Below are 16,285 nucleotides of genomic sequence, written 5' to 3' on the forward strand. Positions count from 1 at the left end.
AATAATTATTTTTCATCATTTGTTTCCTCTTGTTCCTCTGTCCAATTTGATCGTTCAATAGCAATCAATTAGCAATTAACTTGGTCAATGTTTGTTATATTAAGAGCATTTAACTAGGTTTCATGTGTATCTAATTATAGGATGTACGGGGTATTCACTGGAGAGCATCATAGTTAAAGATCTTGATTAAGATTTCTAATTTTTTTCTATTTTTTGTTTGTCTATTAGCTTGGCGTTTATCAAGTTTAGTTTAATATGTAATCAGTTAACTTATCACTGTTCAAGTCAGAAGTTTATCATATGTTATTGTTATATAATTTATGATCTACTTGTTCATGTTTAAAGTCTGCATCTCTGATAACCATTTATTATATATTATTATTGCAAACATATAGCAAATCTGAAGCTGAAAACAATACATTACATTTGCAAACTTTATCACTGTTCTAGTTTTGAAACTATTGTCATGACTCGTAATTTCAGATTTTCTACAGCATGTACCCATGCACCCTAAATACTATTTAAGGGTATGTGATGAAATTGTAAAAATAGTGCATGGGACAGTGTACTTGCAGTCCTAGTTGTATCAGATTTGATGAACAGACTTATAAATTTAGATTATTTTAACTGCAATCTTTTAGTATTCTAATATTGAACTTCTCTAAAAAGCAGAGTATTTGAAACCAAGCCTTGATAGATAGTTGGAAAAAGAGACCTTTCAATACAGATCTGTTTGGTTGTTGGAATAGGAATAGAAAATTAGGAATATGATTCTATTTTCCATTTACACTAATTGGAATAGGAAAAAGGAATACATATTCTTATTTTGCTCTTAAAATAAGCTTATGTCCATTCCAAAAATAGCTGTTATTGGAATAACCATCCCTAACATTAATACGCCTTCGTATTCTCAATTTCTATAACAGAACAAGTAGTATTGACATTTAGAATTTGTATAACTGTAAGAAATTTTGTGTTGTTTGAATACAATTACTTAAAATAATTGATAAGAATGATGGCATGAACTATAAAAAGTATATCACCAAAATTTAAATCCTGAGTACATTTGAATTAGATTCAACCTGCTATGCACCTGAAAAGATCTTCATAAAAAAATAAAAATTCCAAAAATATTAATATGAGTGAAATGATAGAAGATCGTTGAGTTTGTAAGGAGAATTTAAAGCCGTGAAAGATTCATTTATCAACACTCCCCATTTTAGCAAAGGCGTGAACTTAGCTTCTAAGTCTGTCCTTCGGTCTAAGGCTTACAATGTATCGAGCCTTCTCTGCGCTTCCACATTAAATTTCTCACAATTAATAAATATTTAAAGTAGCTATGTAATTTGCAATTTACAGTTTTCACAATACATGAATTCAGAACACAAGGTCTTCCAAGATACTCGCAAAATATGAGGCAAATTTTACATGTTTAAAATATATAGTCTTTACTTTCATTTTGATGATAATGTATAATAATTTCATCAAGAAAATTTATAGTTTGGTATCTATATAACAATCTATTTAGGTTGACTTTAAATTTTTACATCTTATTATATGTGTACATCTTAATGATGAATCATAGAATGTGATCAAAATATTTAAATAAATATAAACATATTCAAATCTAAAAGCACTAGGCGATATTTGATAATTCAAAGGATTAAATTCCACATTAAATATATCAACAATCTTGAAAAGTGTGTCTTCTATAATGAAAACTTCATCCACTAGAATATGTATTGCATCTTCTTGTTCTAATCGTGCAAATTAGAAATGAAATTGAATGGTATCCTAGATGAGTGTTTATATATATTGTTTTGATAGTTTTACTGGGAGAATGTGAGATGCTAAAGTTTACTTCTTATGTCCATTAAATGCCCACAAATATTGGGCTTATTTAATCATAAGCACTAAGAGAGAATGAAAACATTTGTAATGTCAAGATTTAATTGTAACTCCACATTCATCAATAGGTCTAAATTCTTTTATGAATGGTAATTTAATCAAATCGTGTTTTGTTTTAAGTGGTCATGTATGTGTACTTATATGTTATCTAACAAAAGTAGTATTCATATTAATTTGGTATAAGGTCTATGTTATGTAAGAATTATTTATTTGAACATGTTGAGTTTACATGTTTTGGCTAGTACTTTTATGGTATTCTAATTTTCAATAATTTCCTATCTTAACTCACATTATATGATTTATTCTTTTAAATGTTTGGACTATCTTTTTTTCCTATTAGGTCTGGATGATTCAATTTTCCATTATAACTTGGGGAAAGTTTTAACTCTAAGCCTACTAAAAAAAAGTCAACTTTCTTGGATATGCAATACCCTTGGTACCCTATTTATAGGATCTTTCATTCATTTAGTATTAGATTTCTGTAAAATATTGGAAATGGTTGAATATGCCTATGAAGATAAGAGGGAACTAGTTCAAGAGAATAAATATAAAGCACTAACATGAAATGATATATATATATATATATATATATATATATATATATATATATATATATTGACCCTATTCAACATTTCTTAATGATTGCACAAAGGACTCATGTACAGTAGAAACTAGTTATCAATGGTAGAAACCCCTTTTTTTCATACATTGGAATACAAAAGAAAATCATTAGATCAAATCTGATTTTTACAACTGAAAAGGATGAAGAGATACAAATCCAAGGTCTTGCCAAAGGGGCTTTAGGGTATTCCTAATGTGGATAGGAAAAGAAAATTGTAAGACTTATATGATAATGACCAAGGACAAGACACAATAGCAGGTTTTTTGACCTAATATATCAAAGTAAATGTGAAATCTACAAGTAGGAATGTGTGAACCTAAAAATGAAAGAGGAAGAATGCACATGAAGGCTAATTTTTTTGTCTAACATAGTCCAAGAATATTCTAATATATGAACTAGAAAATATTCACATCACAAACATGAGATTTGCAACTCAATGTTATGCTCCACGTATAGGTCAAGTTAGTGTGGCATGTACCTAGGTATAGGTCAATTTAGTGTGGCATGTACCTAGGTATAGGTCAAGTTAGTGTGACATAGACCTAGGTATAGGTCAAGTTTACAACATATATACCCAAAACATACAAAATAAAAACTAGTAAACTTAATGTAGGAAAGTCTTATGATTGCCCTTCTCACTTTGCTATAAGATCTAAACTCCAAATATCTAGGTATAGGTAAAATTCACAATATATACCCAAAATTATCAAAATCTGAAATAGAAAAATTGATATCAAAAGTTCTCTTGAATAGGTTCCCAAATCTATAGGGGTGTGTGCACCAAGATGGTGTACAATTTAGTGAATAGGTCAGGGTGAACCCACAATAATGGGTTCCACTTTAGTGGGATGAACAAAAATGAAAAAAATTGCAAAATGAGAAATTGAGTTTACCATATGTTCGCGCGAACACACTTATTGTGTTCGCGCAAACTTTTTTTTAATCATGTTCGCGCGAACATATTTCGTATGTTCGCATGAACATATGTGATATATATGTTTGCGCAAACATGATTTGCATGTTCGTGCGAACATACGTTCACGCGAACATGGTAAACGTGTTCGCACGAACGCCATGTTCGCACGAACATGCAAAATCACAAAAATTTTAAACTTTTTTTCTTTTTTCTTTTTTTTTGCTCTTTTGACTGCCATAATTGTAGGAGAATGATCTCCTACTATAAAATAAAAACTGTCAAAATGTGCTGCTCGGAGAAAGCTTTCCAACGACTATAATTTTATTACATAATTTAATCATTAAGACTTTCAAATATGAGTTTAACTCATTATAGGTTCATTACCGATTGAACATCAACCGACTTTGACACCTTGGGAAAATTAGTAAATTAGGTCAAAAAAATTTTGGAAAATATGGAGGCACTGGCTTATTGAGATACCTTTCTATTCAAAAAAAAAAATGGTTTATGATAAATTGACTTCAAATTATCTGTGTCAAACGGAATGTATGTTTGAATTATGGTTCATGTCACTTCAAAACTTCATAAACTATACAATATTGAACAAAAATAAATCAAACCAAATGTAGACACTGGATATTGATGTTACAAATCCAACGCCGAAAGAATTACTTCATTATCATTTCTAGAAAAAAAGTTTATGTGTGTCAAACGGACTGTCACTTTTTAAAATATTGAATTTTATTATGTACCACTTTTTGGAGGAGATAAAAAAAATTGACATAAATAATTTTTTTTTTAAGATTAAAAAATATGGGTACAAAGTAGGAACAAAGTACTCAAAATCACTAGTTTATGTCATCTTGAAATTATTTATAGTTTTGGAGATATAGTCACTTGAACGTGACGTTTGTTGCAAAAATATTGATTTCAGTGTCAAAATTGGTCAAAATGTGAAACCCATTATTGTGGGATCACCCGTCATCCAAAAAAAATGAAAAATGTCAATAACCCAATTAGGTTATGAATAACCCAATCGGGTTATATAAAATTTCAAAAAGCAGCTAGGCTTGGTTACCAAGCCTAGCAAAAATATATATAAAACAAAGCCCGATCAGGTTTCTAGGATGAAAAGACTCTTCAAAACTCGATCGAGTTATGCAAAACCTAATCGAGTTATTCAAAACCCGATCGGGTTTTGACAAACTAAAGGCAAGCTTTACTCCGGAGGCCATAACTTTCACATATGGAGTCTGATTGACTCCATTCAAAATGTGTTATAAAACTATTGAAGAGATCTAAAATATCATGTAGATAAATTAATCCAATGTCATCAAAATTTCATTTTCCATCAATTTGAATCAAGTATAATCTAAAACAGGTAGTCATTGTTTTCTAAATGTGTAATCAATAGGTAAACACGAATGCTAATATATTGTTAATTATCTCCCTCTCAAACACACATAAAAACACTCATTAACTAACTAACTAAATCGTAAGATATCTCTCTTACTAACTCCTAACCTCTTGCATTCTTTAACTAACTCCTAAAATCTATCTCTCTTTATCTAACTCGTTACCCTTAAGCATTGTCTCTCTCTATAATCCTTAATCCCCCCCTCTCTCTCACACACACACACCACCTCTCTCTCTCTCTCTCTCTCTCTCTCTCTCTCTCTCTCTCTCTCTCTCTCTCTCCATGTTATCCCATTCAATCCATATTTCTCTCGCTCTCTTCATCTCATCCCCTAATCTCTCTCTCTCTACCCCATCTCCCTCTCTCTCTCTCATCCTCTCTCACCCTCTCTCTCTCTACATGGATAAAGAGAGTGAGAAATATGGAGAGAGAGACTGAGAAAGAGAGATCAGTAGGGGATAGGAAGAGAGAGAGAGAGAGAGGGATAGGAAGAGGGAGAGGGGATAGGATAAGAGGGAGTGAGAGACAGATGGAGAGAGTGAGAGAGATAAAATGATGGAGAGAGAGAGGGACATAGGAGAGAGAGAGAGAGAGAGAGAGAGAGAGAGAGAGAGATGGAGAGAGAGAGAGAGAGAGAGAGAGAGAGATTAGGGGATAGGATGGAGAGACTAAGAGAAATATGGAGAGAATGAGATAGCATGGAGAGAAGGGGGGTGATGTGTGTGTGAGAAGGAGAGAGAGGGGGGGATTAGGGATTACTCAAAGAGAGACAACACTTAAGGGTAACAAGTTAGACAAAGAGAGAGATGTTAGGAGTTAGTTAAGGAATGTGAGAGGTTAGGAGTTAGTAAGAGAGATATCTTAGGATTTAGTTAGTTAGTTTGTGAGTGTATTTATGTGTGTTTGAGAGAGATAATTAACATTATGTTATCATTCGTGTTTACCTATTGATTACTATAAGAATTTGGTATAGCTCTCATACCATGTAGGGATTTTCCTAAGGCAATAATTCAATGCCAAGATCAAGAAGCTCAGTAGATAGCACAAGAGAGACAAATGATGATCAAATGAGAATGAATATCAGATAATTGGATATTAGATAATTGGATGAATACATTATAGAAGTTCCTTGTATATAAAGGTAACTAATATGACTAGGACTCAGCAAAGAGATAAGCATAACAACTAAGAATATGTCCACCAAGAGTGGATTATCCTCTATTGTGCATGAATGTACGTGCAACAATGAGAGGATAAGAATGAAAAGGTGTATCTCATAAAGAGATGTAGTAGACAACATGTGCTCAATTGGAGTGCAAACTACTGTGTTGTCTACATGAGAACTCAAATGAATATGCAAACTCTTAGGGGTCTACATGAAAACTAATATGAATATGCATTATCCTAAATAAACTTAAGTAAAGTGTAATTAGTAAATACTTAATTACACCAACACCCCCTCCCCCCCCCCTTAAGTGCAACTTAGGGGAATGCACTTAAGCTCACAAAAGCTAGATGATAATGCAATATGGGTCCCAGCTACTAGGCCATGTTAGGTACCCAAGTACATAATTTAAAAAAGAATGCAAGCTCTCATAAATGGAGAAAGAGAGAAAACCTCATGGGAACACCCCACACCCCCCCCCCTTGCAACATAGATCATGCATATATGATAGAGAAGTATGAGGACAAAAGCCCCTAAGAGGAAAGGTCCCCCCATAAGAGAGAAGAAGAAGTAGAAGAAGAAAGGAGACAAGGTAGCCCCCCCTCAATGTAGCATGCTCATCAGTGATAATTTCTCCAAGATAAATATAGAAGTTGATCCATTTGTCTAATCAATATGACACATTTTTAGTTATAGGATTGGACATCCCTTACTACCAAAGTACTATGCTGATTTTCATTAAATGTCAATCTGGGAGCGTGAACTTGAGATGATGTTTGCAAAGTATATGCTCTAGTTTTCACTAAAAGTCATCACTACCTTGAATGCAATAACCATTAATGAAATCTAATTTATCCAAAGGAGAGACAACTATCAAATACTTGGAAGGAAATTCTAATTATTTAGCCATACATCTATGCACCTACTGCTGCAGGAACAGTGACTGGTTCTGTTTCTAGTGGCTGCAAGAATAGCAGTTCTATCTTAACTTAGAAAACTGATTCTAACTCCTACTTACTAAAGTAAACTCCACCTTCCACATGGGCCCCCATGGAAGAATGAAGGAAAGATAAGCTCAGATAAAAGTGTAGAAACCCAGTAAAAGCATGTATTCATCAAATATGCAATATTACAATAACTTGGGAAAAACAATAAGATGTCTATCAACTTTGTCTGTCTATTGACTACTTAACCTCATAGATATAGACGAGGTCTTATTTAAAGGGAAGGAAGAACAAAAAGCTCCTAAAACTATGACTTTCTCATGAAGGAAAGTCAGTTACAACTTAAGACTGCAAACATGCAATTGGAAAGACATTAATTCTCCCTTAAATTCCCCACAAATATAGAGATCATAGAAAATGCTAGATCTGCTCATTTATCTAGTTTCAAATAGCTTTCAGGAATCCAAGTATTGTGCATTGCATGTTTAACTGATTGCTTTGATGCTTGCTTCCTTGCTCAACTACTTTATCAGGTCCCACTTTGTTATTCATTAAAACAGGTCCCTTCTGACTTTGCCGCCAAGTCTTCTAGCTGCAACGATGTCATAACACTTCTCCTTAATATCATTAATGCCTTAGTGTTATTCCTTCATAGTTTGTTTAACTCCCACTCAGCTTGTATCCCTATGATCAATGTTGAATACACACAAGACTTCTCGCAAATATTTATTTTCATTTATTAGCTTATAAAGAAAAGGCATTAATTATTCAACAAACAATTTTTTCAATCTCTTCAACTGTAGGAAGATCTACCCATATCAAACATTCATGAAGAAAGATTTTTACCACAAAATGATCCCCTTTTTAGATATAATTCCGATTGTCATTTTTATGCCCTATGTCCATACTTTATACATCAAAAGTTCAAAAGCATATATACTAAAAGATGATAAAGTTTAGCATGTTATAGACAAATGTTCACAAAAAGGGCTAATAAGACTTCTATTTCTACATGTCATCACCATGGCTGTTGAATAATTTTCCTCCCCATAGGTACACAGGAGATGCTTCCCCAATGTGTAGAAAGAATCCTAAAGATGAATGGTGTCTCTAAAAACTGCTCAATTGTCCCTATGTCGATACTGGCGGTCACCCCTTCCAACACTGTTGAAAAGAATAATTTTGGATCTAGCAAGGATGGATGTAGAACATATCCCTTTGAACCAACTATCTCCTCAAATGATAAAGAGACCTCCTGCAACTATTGTACATAAGGATCCACAATCATATCAATCTTGTAAGACTAATCATGTAGAGAATGGACAAGAGGGTCAAAGTGTTCCCTCATAACAATTGAAGAAGGATCTTCTTCATCAAAGAGAAGAATAATGTCTCCCAGATCTACTATGTAGGACTCCACAAACAAACTTGATATATTTGTCATGTAGTCATCCCCTAATTCTAGAACTGGAAGACAAGGTGTACCCAACTATACCAAATTGCATAGACCTATCATTGTAGCAATGTATGCATGTGGAATTTGCCGATGTTGTGACCTCATTCTACATCTATCAAAAGGATCCCCCATAAGTGATCCTTTTGAATCACTATCAAAATTGTCACTATCAGTTTCCACAATGTATGAAGTATGGAGAGGATTAGAGAATAAGCTCAGTGAACTTTCCTCAAAGTGAACACTCCTCTCTATAAATATCTCATGAGTTTCAAGATCCATAAGTCTATACCTTAACACTTTCTTCATATCCAATGAAAGTACAAGGCCTTGGTGGTGTTGCCTTGCATTCCCTTGAAGATATGTGTGCCCATGCTAGACAACCAAAAACTCTAAAGTGGTTCACAATTGGTTTTCTTCTACACCATGCCTCAAAAGGAGTCATTCCAATACATTATTAGGAGACCTATTAAGGATGTGATTAGCACTACTTATAGCTATTGAGATAATGGATGTTGCACACATTGCATAATATTGCTATATTGTATTATTTTATTTTATTATGTATGTCGTATCTAGGAGCATCTAGATGGACGTGCAATATGTAAAGATTCCCATGAGATATTCTTCATGAGTTGTATTGTACAATTGTGATAATATTTCATGTAATTATTTAATATTGGGAAAAAGAATTAAAATTTTAATATTAAATGTGGGGTCAGTGGGTTAGGTAGCACATAGTTTTAGCACATGGTTTATGTAATACCACTTGGTGGTTTTGTGGGACTTGCTACTATATAAGCAACCAAAAGGGTAGTTGTTGTGTGTGAGAGTGAGAAAGGGAAAGAGTCAAGCGGGACAAGGCTTGACAAGTTAGCTAAGGGATCATTTGTGAAGGTTGGAAGCATGGCATGGGATATATGGATTCATGCTTGTTCACATGGATTGCTCAGTTGTGGTTATGGCTTTGAAGGCTTCCATAGTTGTATTGCAATGGTGTTTTTGCTAAATAATACATGGTGATGGATGCTTTTAGAGGCTGGGTTTTTTCCTCAATGAGGCTTTCCCAGTATATATCTTGTGTCACATTTTATGGATCTATTATGGGTTATGTGGAAATGGTTATATTATTTGTTTCAAGTTTCCTTACAAGTGGTATCAAAGTTATGGTTGTGTTGTTGTAACCCTAGATTGAATCCATGGGAATGCATGAGAGGGTAAAAGAAAAAGGGAAAGATATATGAGTGATTTATTGTAGATCTAGGGTTTTGGATTTTCTATTATGATGGGATGTTGGTAGATTTTGGGCATGTGAAGTTGTTGGACAAAAGAATTTTTTGGATGTTTCATTTAAATGAGGGTTTTAGGGGGTGGCTTGCAGAAATGACCTCTTGGGTAAAAATGGACCTCACCATTTGATCTGGGTTGATTTTTCCATAAATTATGATATATAATATGCCCTAGTTTGGCCATGTTCAGAGAAAATGAAAGATATTTTTAGTTTTAGTCCATGATGGTCGTTAAATTAAATCCCATTGGAATTTTCATCACAAAAAAAAATTGTAGTGAAAATAGTAAAAAGCCTGTCTTAGTAAAACGACCATAATTTTCTCTTAGGATATTAGATTTTAGACTTCTTATAGGCATTGTAAAGCTGATTCAAGGAACTACAACTTGGTATAGATTTTGTTCTATGATTTTTACATTTTGTTAGGTTTTAAGATCTTGGTTTCACTTAGTTTTAACACTTTGGTTGTGTGGATGTAGACCTGGAGGATCTTTATGTAGGAGATGGATTTTATGATGTCATATGTGACTTGGTACCATGTTTGAGTGTGATTTTTTGGCATTGATATATTTATTGAGTGCTTGTAGATGTTGGAGGTCTGTCTTAGATCCTATTTCTACAGAAGCATCTTTGACATTTGCATGGTGCACTTGGTTATCTTCATGGTGTGTGAAGATGGTTAGATCTTGAGGACTCATGGGGTTCTTGGTTATCTTCGTCATGTGTGGTGATGGTTCTTCATGGTATGTGGAGATAGTTTCTTCATGGTGCGTGGAGATGGTTGCATCTTGAGGACTTGATTTCTTGAAAAAGGTGTGGTTTATGCTTTCATTTGACATGTTATCCTTGGTGAGAGAATGGTTTCATTATTCATATGGAGCATGTTATCTCTTTGGTTGAGATGGTTAGATCATGTTGTCATGTTTATGTTTTTGAGGCCATGGTTGGAACTTTGATATTGATCTTGGTTTAGTTTCTTGGTATTGAGTACATTGATCATAAGCTGGATATTTCATGATATTACTATGTTTCATTTGGAGTTGGCATGGATTAATTAGTTATAGGTACTAATGGATACTTAGAGATAGTGGTGATGTTGACTTCTCTTAGATTAGAGCACTTTCTATTCAAACGGTTGATGGTTTCAGAAGGAAGACTAAGGGGTAGTCACCTGATATGGACTTTAGAGGAGATTGTTCATAGATGAGTCATGGTTGGAGACTTGGATGTCTTGATGAGCATTCTCATTCCTCACTCTTGGTCTACTCGGCGGTTTGCTACATGAGAGGTAAAGCCCATAATTTTTTCTTAGGTGCATTATATTTATGCTTGTCTCTCATGGATATGGATCTTGAGCTATGGTACATGAGTTAGTTCTAGAGGGTTCATTTGAGAGATGGTTTAGCATTGGTTATCTTTGTTTGCATATGTTGTTATGTTGATTAAGTTTGGGAGATGGTTTTATATTAGGCATATTCCTTGGTTTAGGAATAATTATTCCTTGAGTTAGGAATGGTTTATGAGTTTGAACTTCTTGTGAGAGGCTTACATCCATGATTAGTTATTTGGTATGGTTTGGGTGTTGTTGAAGCTTCTTTTTGGAATTTTATAGAGGAGATCATACTTGCACAGTTTACATCTAGGGGTGTGTGTAGAAGGACATGATACAAGTTATGATTTGAATGGTTTATCTTTGGTCTTCATTATTTTCCTGAATGTTTGGTTTTGCTTACATTGGATTTGAGATTGGTTAGATATTGTGATCACTAGTTTGTGCTCATGTACGTCATGTGAGAGATGTCATGGTTAATTTATCTCTTTCCTCTGTTGGTTGTGGAGAACTTGGGTGAGTAGTGGAGACTTGTTATGAGAGTTGTTCTTGCAGTTTATTGGTTTATGTATTGTGGATATCCTTGATACTACATGGATTCATTTATTTGAGATGTTGTGAGTGGATTGGTTATAGAATTGACATTATCTTTTTGCAATGGGAGCTTCTTGGTATATATGTGTCAGGTATTGCTCTTGAGGCTTGTAATTGTAGGTTACAGATTGAATATGTTGATGATGTGAGATTCATTTGGTATACCTTTGGAGGTATGGATAGTTGGATGGGTTTGGCACTTGTTATGGGTGTTATTTCAGCTATGGATATTTTCACAACTACGAATACATATGATTACCTAGGTAAAATTACAAAGTTGTGTCACCTTTTAGGCTGACTTATCAAAATGATTGAATTTAAGTATTTCTATCTTTTTTTTTTTTTCCAAACATATGATCTTAGATAAATTCATTCTAGCTAACTTATATATGGTCTCACACTTTTCCAATTGGAAATGTCTATTAAATGCATATTTTATACTAGTTAATATCCAATTACTACATAAATAAAAATATTTCAGAAAAGTGGCATTGCAATAACTGTTACTATTTTTTATGATTTTTTTTAATAACATATAAACACAATTTGATAGAGCTCAGAGTCAAGAATATTCTCAAATAGAGTTTGTAGTGTTTTAATTAAATATAGTATATTTTAATTTAAAAATTCTACGAGCACATATTTTAACACTAAAAAAGATGTTGATATTGAGAAAGAAATAAATATTAAATCATATCGAAAAAAAATTAAAATTATATGATGTTCTAGAAGAGAGAATCCCTTCTAGAACATATAATTTTTCTCTTAGTTAGAATAGAATTATTTTGAAAAATGTCATGGGAGATGAAAACTATCAATTTCAGGTGACTTGAAATTTAAATCATTATTAAAGAGAAAATATAGGTCTAAAGATTATTTTTATTTTTTATTGTTTTAAATATATATGTTATCTATAACATAGACTGAGATCAAAGAGAAATAAGTTTATTTCCATTTAGTTTTGTGGTGGGAACTAGACCCATAATTTTCAATTTTTTCAACAGTTTAAAAATTATCTATAAAAATTAGTAAAATATATCAATTCTTATTCCAAATAATTATTAAAAGTTATATTCCTAAACTTCATCCATTTCTACACATTTAATTAGTTTACTTCATTTTCAAACTCAAAATAATAATACCAATTTTATGTCATTGAAGGTGAATAGTTATACTTTTGTTAGCCTTTTCCTTTACAAAAGGGTGACACGGGTTTATGCTTTTACCCACCTTTGGATTAAGTTTTGTGTGCTTGGAATTTAAGTTGGTACATGATTTTATGATCTTCTAATGTGATAGGTTAGGTGGCTTTCTCTTTAGATGGCTTCTATATATGTCCAATGGCATTGGCGTAATAGGAGGTGAGATCATTCATGTTTGAGATGTTGGATACTTTGATTTTGTCATAGGTGCCAGGATGGAGCACTTTGTGTACTTTGATCTATGATGATGGATGTGTAGGGAGGGATTTTTTTTCCCTTATTCATTTATGTGGCTACAAATTGATCCTATGCAATGCATACAACAACTAAGAGATTGTTGAGATAATGGATGTTGCACACATTGTATAATATTGTTATATTGTATTATTTTATTTTATTATGTATGTTGTATCTAGGAGCATCTAGATGGACGTGCATATGGAAAGATTCCCTTGAGATATACTTGATGAGCTATATTGTAACTTTGTGATAATATTTCATGTAATTATTTAATATTAGGGAAAGAATTAAAATTTCAATATTAAATGTGGGTTCAGTGGGTTAGGTAGCACATGGTTTATGTAATACCACTTTTTAGTTTTGTGGGACTTGCTCCTATATAAGCAGCCACAAGGGTAGTTGTTGTGTGTGAGAGTGAGAAAGGGAAAGGGTTGAGCAAGACAAGGCTTAACAAGTTAGCCAAGGGAGCATTTGTGAAGGTTGAAAGCATGGCATGGGATGTATGGATTCATGCTTGTTCACATGGATTGCTCGGTTGTGGCTACATGGATTTGAACGTTTCCATGGTTGTATTGCAATGGTGTTTTTGCTGAATAATACATGGTGATGGATGCTTTTGGAGGCTAGGTTTTCCCCTCAATGATGGTTTCCCAAGGTATATCTTGTGTCACATTTTTGGATCTATTATGGGTTATGTGAAAATAGTTATATTCTTTGTTGCAAGTTTCCTTACAATAGCTTCTACCTTAAGTGATGGATCAAGAGACTTATCTTGAATCATGTAACTTGCCATTGACTTAAGAGTTCTAATCCTCATTGTTGCAACACTTGTCTTTTGTGGACAAAATGCTACATGATTCTTAAGATCAATACCCTCAAGTTCACAAAAGTCTTTAAGTCTTGAGTTCACATATCTACTTTCATTGTCCATATGAAGAATCTTGATGGCTTTACTTGATTTCTTCTGAACATGACTCTTGAAGGATAGAAACTTATTAAACACTTCATTCTTGTGATCAAGAAAGTAGACCCATGTGTAGTGTGAAAATTGATGTCACTGAAAAAGGGCCTACTAGAATCATGTGAACCAACTTAAGAACAACTGATGCTCTTCAAGACTTCCCTTTGTCAAACTTCTCTTCTAGATGCATATCCATTAAACAATTTGAATATTTACCCTTAGAAAAGTTGATTGCAACTAGACCTTTGACCATATTTATTGAGCTAAGTTGATGAAGATAGTGGAAGGCAAGATTTCCATACTACTCATGCCATAATTTACTTTGTGATTGTGAATGTGTCAACAAGGCATGTGTAGGAGAGTTAGGCACAAAGAAGGAGAAATAATAAAGTCTTGTGCCATGATTAACTTTACCCATAGCAACCAATGAATCATCCTTAATATTTTGCACCATTACTGAATCAAGAAGGAACTCAACTTTATTTCCACCTCCATAGTGAGTGATTTGGTAAATTGAAAGGAGATTAGTGCTAAGGTGAGGAGCATAGAGAACATCATTGAACTCTCCATTTTCCATCTCAACTTGTCCTTTCCCTTCAACTTTCACTTGTGTATCAGTCCACACAAAGATGTGAGGTACCTTAGATTTCTCCAATGAAGAAAAGTGTCCTTTTGAAAAACCCATATTATGTGAGTGTTGGAAATATTATGACAAGATAAGTTACTGAGAGCAGAGGGGTGAATCAATAACTTCTAAAAACTTTATCCCAATTATCAATTAATTCTTTATATGAATTTTGATCTAACTTCATGTATGAGAAACTAAGAAAACATGAAATCATACATAACACTTTGACACATAGATTTGGTGACCTAGAAACCTTCCAAATAGGAAGTAAAACTTGGGTGGGGTTGATACCCACAAGCTTTAGTACTATAGTATAAATTTGGTCGGTTAAGACTTACATTGATCACTTCTAATGATCTGCCCTGTTAGGAGCAATAAGGACTACTAGGTCCACCTTGCAAAAGGATTTACAAACATACAATGAAGTATGCACTCAGTAAAGAGATTTACATAAGACTATTAGGTCTACCTTGTTAAAGGATTTGATTGATCCACCTATTAGGATGAAGCAATAGCTGATCTTGGATTTGTAACTTGGTTTGCTGAATGAGATTCCTCTAAGTGTACAAATCACCTTGTGATAGATGAATCTTTGTTACTCCTTATACTATTGTAGCCTTTATAATTCACACTTATATTCTTTTATGATGATTACTTTTCAATACCATACATACTTTGGATGTGATACAATACATTACATACATATCAATCCAATTACACAATTACAAAATTGGCCAAAATAAAAGTTTACACAAAATATTACAAATTCAGCCAAAGTGTAGTAACTCGAGCTCTAAAGATTGACTCAGTGAGGTTCTAATAGTTGGCATCTATTGTCACTGCTTAGCGTCATCATGCACTTGGTATACATAGAAGCTCAATCCATACTGATCACTTCCAAGTAGTCTTGAACTCAGACTGTAGTAGTGACTTGATGAATACTATGAAACTCATCATATAAACTAAGTCTCTTGGTTACCACTACATAGCTCGATAAACACTATCCCCTTGAGCTCACTATAAACTGAGTCACTTGGTTAACAGTGAGTAGCTCGGTTAATGTTGGACTCACATTGCATCAAATGTGAACTTCATAAACACTGCACAACTTGGTTTAAGTAAACTTGGCATACACTAAAATGCTCAGTTTACACTGCTGATCTTCACAATAGTTGTAACTACTCGGCATACACTAGAATTTGTCCAAAGGACTTGGTAGAAACTGTAGAACTTAGTAACAACTAAAATGCATATGCTTGGTATGAACTCATAATTCAAATAAGTGTATGCCACTAATAAAAAACATGACTAGAATGTCAACAATATCCCCCTTTGGCATTAGTGACAAAAACACTTATCAATCAAAATTGAATTATTCATCACCTTATATCTCCAACTTGGTAGAGTATATTATTTTTGTAAATGATACATTTCTATGGTAATGCTTCCTCCAAAGATAATATATAGTATACTATACATACAATATACACTTGCTTTACACTTTTCTTACAAACTTCTCCCCCTATCTTCTTACATCTTTCTCCTCATGGCTTCTATAGATCACTAGTACATTTGACTCAAATTTTTGACCAAAACTTTTAACCATCTTATAATTTG

The sequence above is a fragment of the Cupressus sempervirens genome, chromosome 11 (genome assembly GCF_028749045.1).
Source record: "Cupressus sempervirens isolate cs-2001-9-10 chromosome 11, ASM2874904v1, whole genome shotgun sequence".
NCBI classification, from domain to species: Eukaryota; Viridiplantae; Streptophyta; class Pinopsida; order Cupressales; family Cupressaceae; genus Cupressus; species Cupressus sempervirens.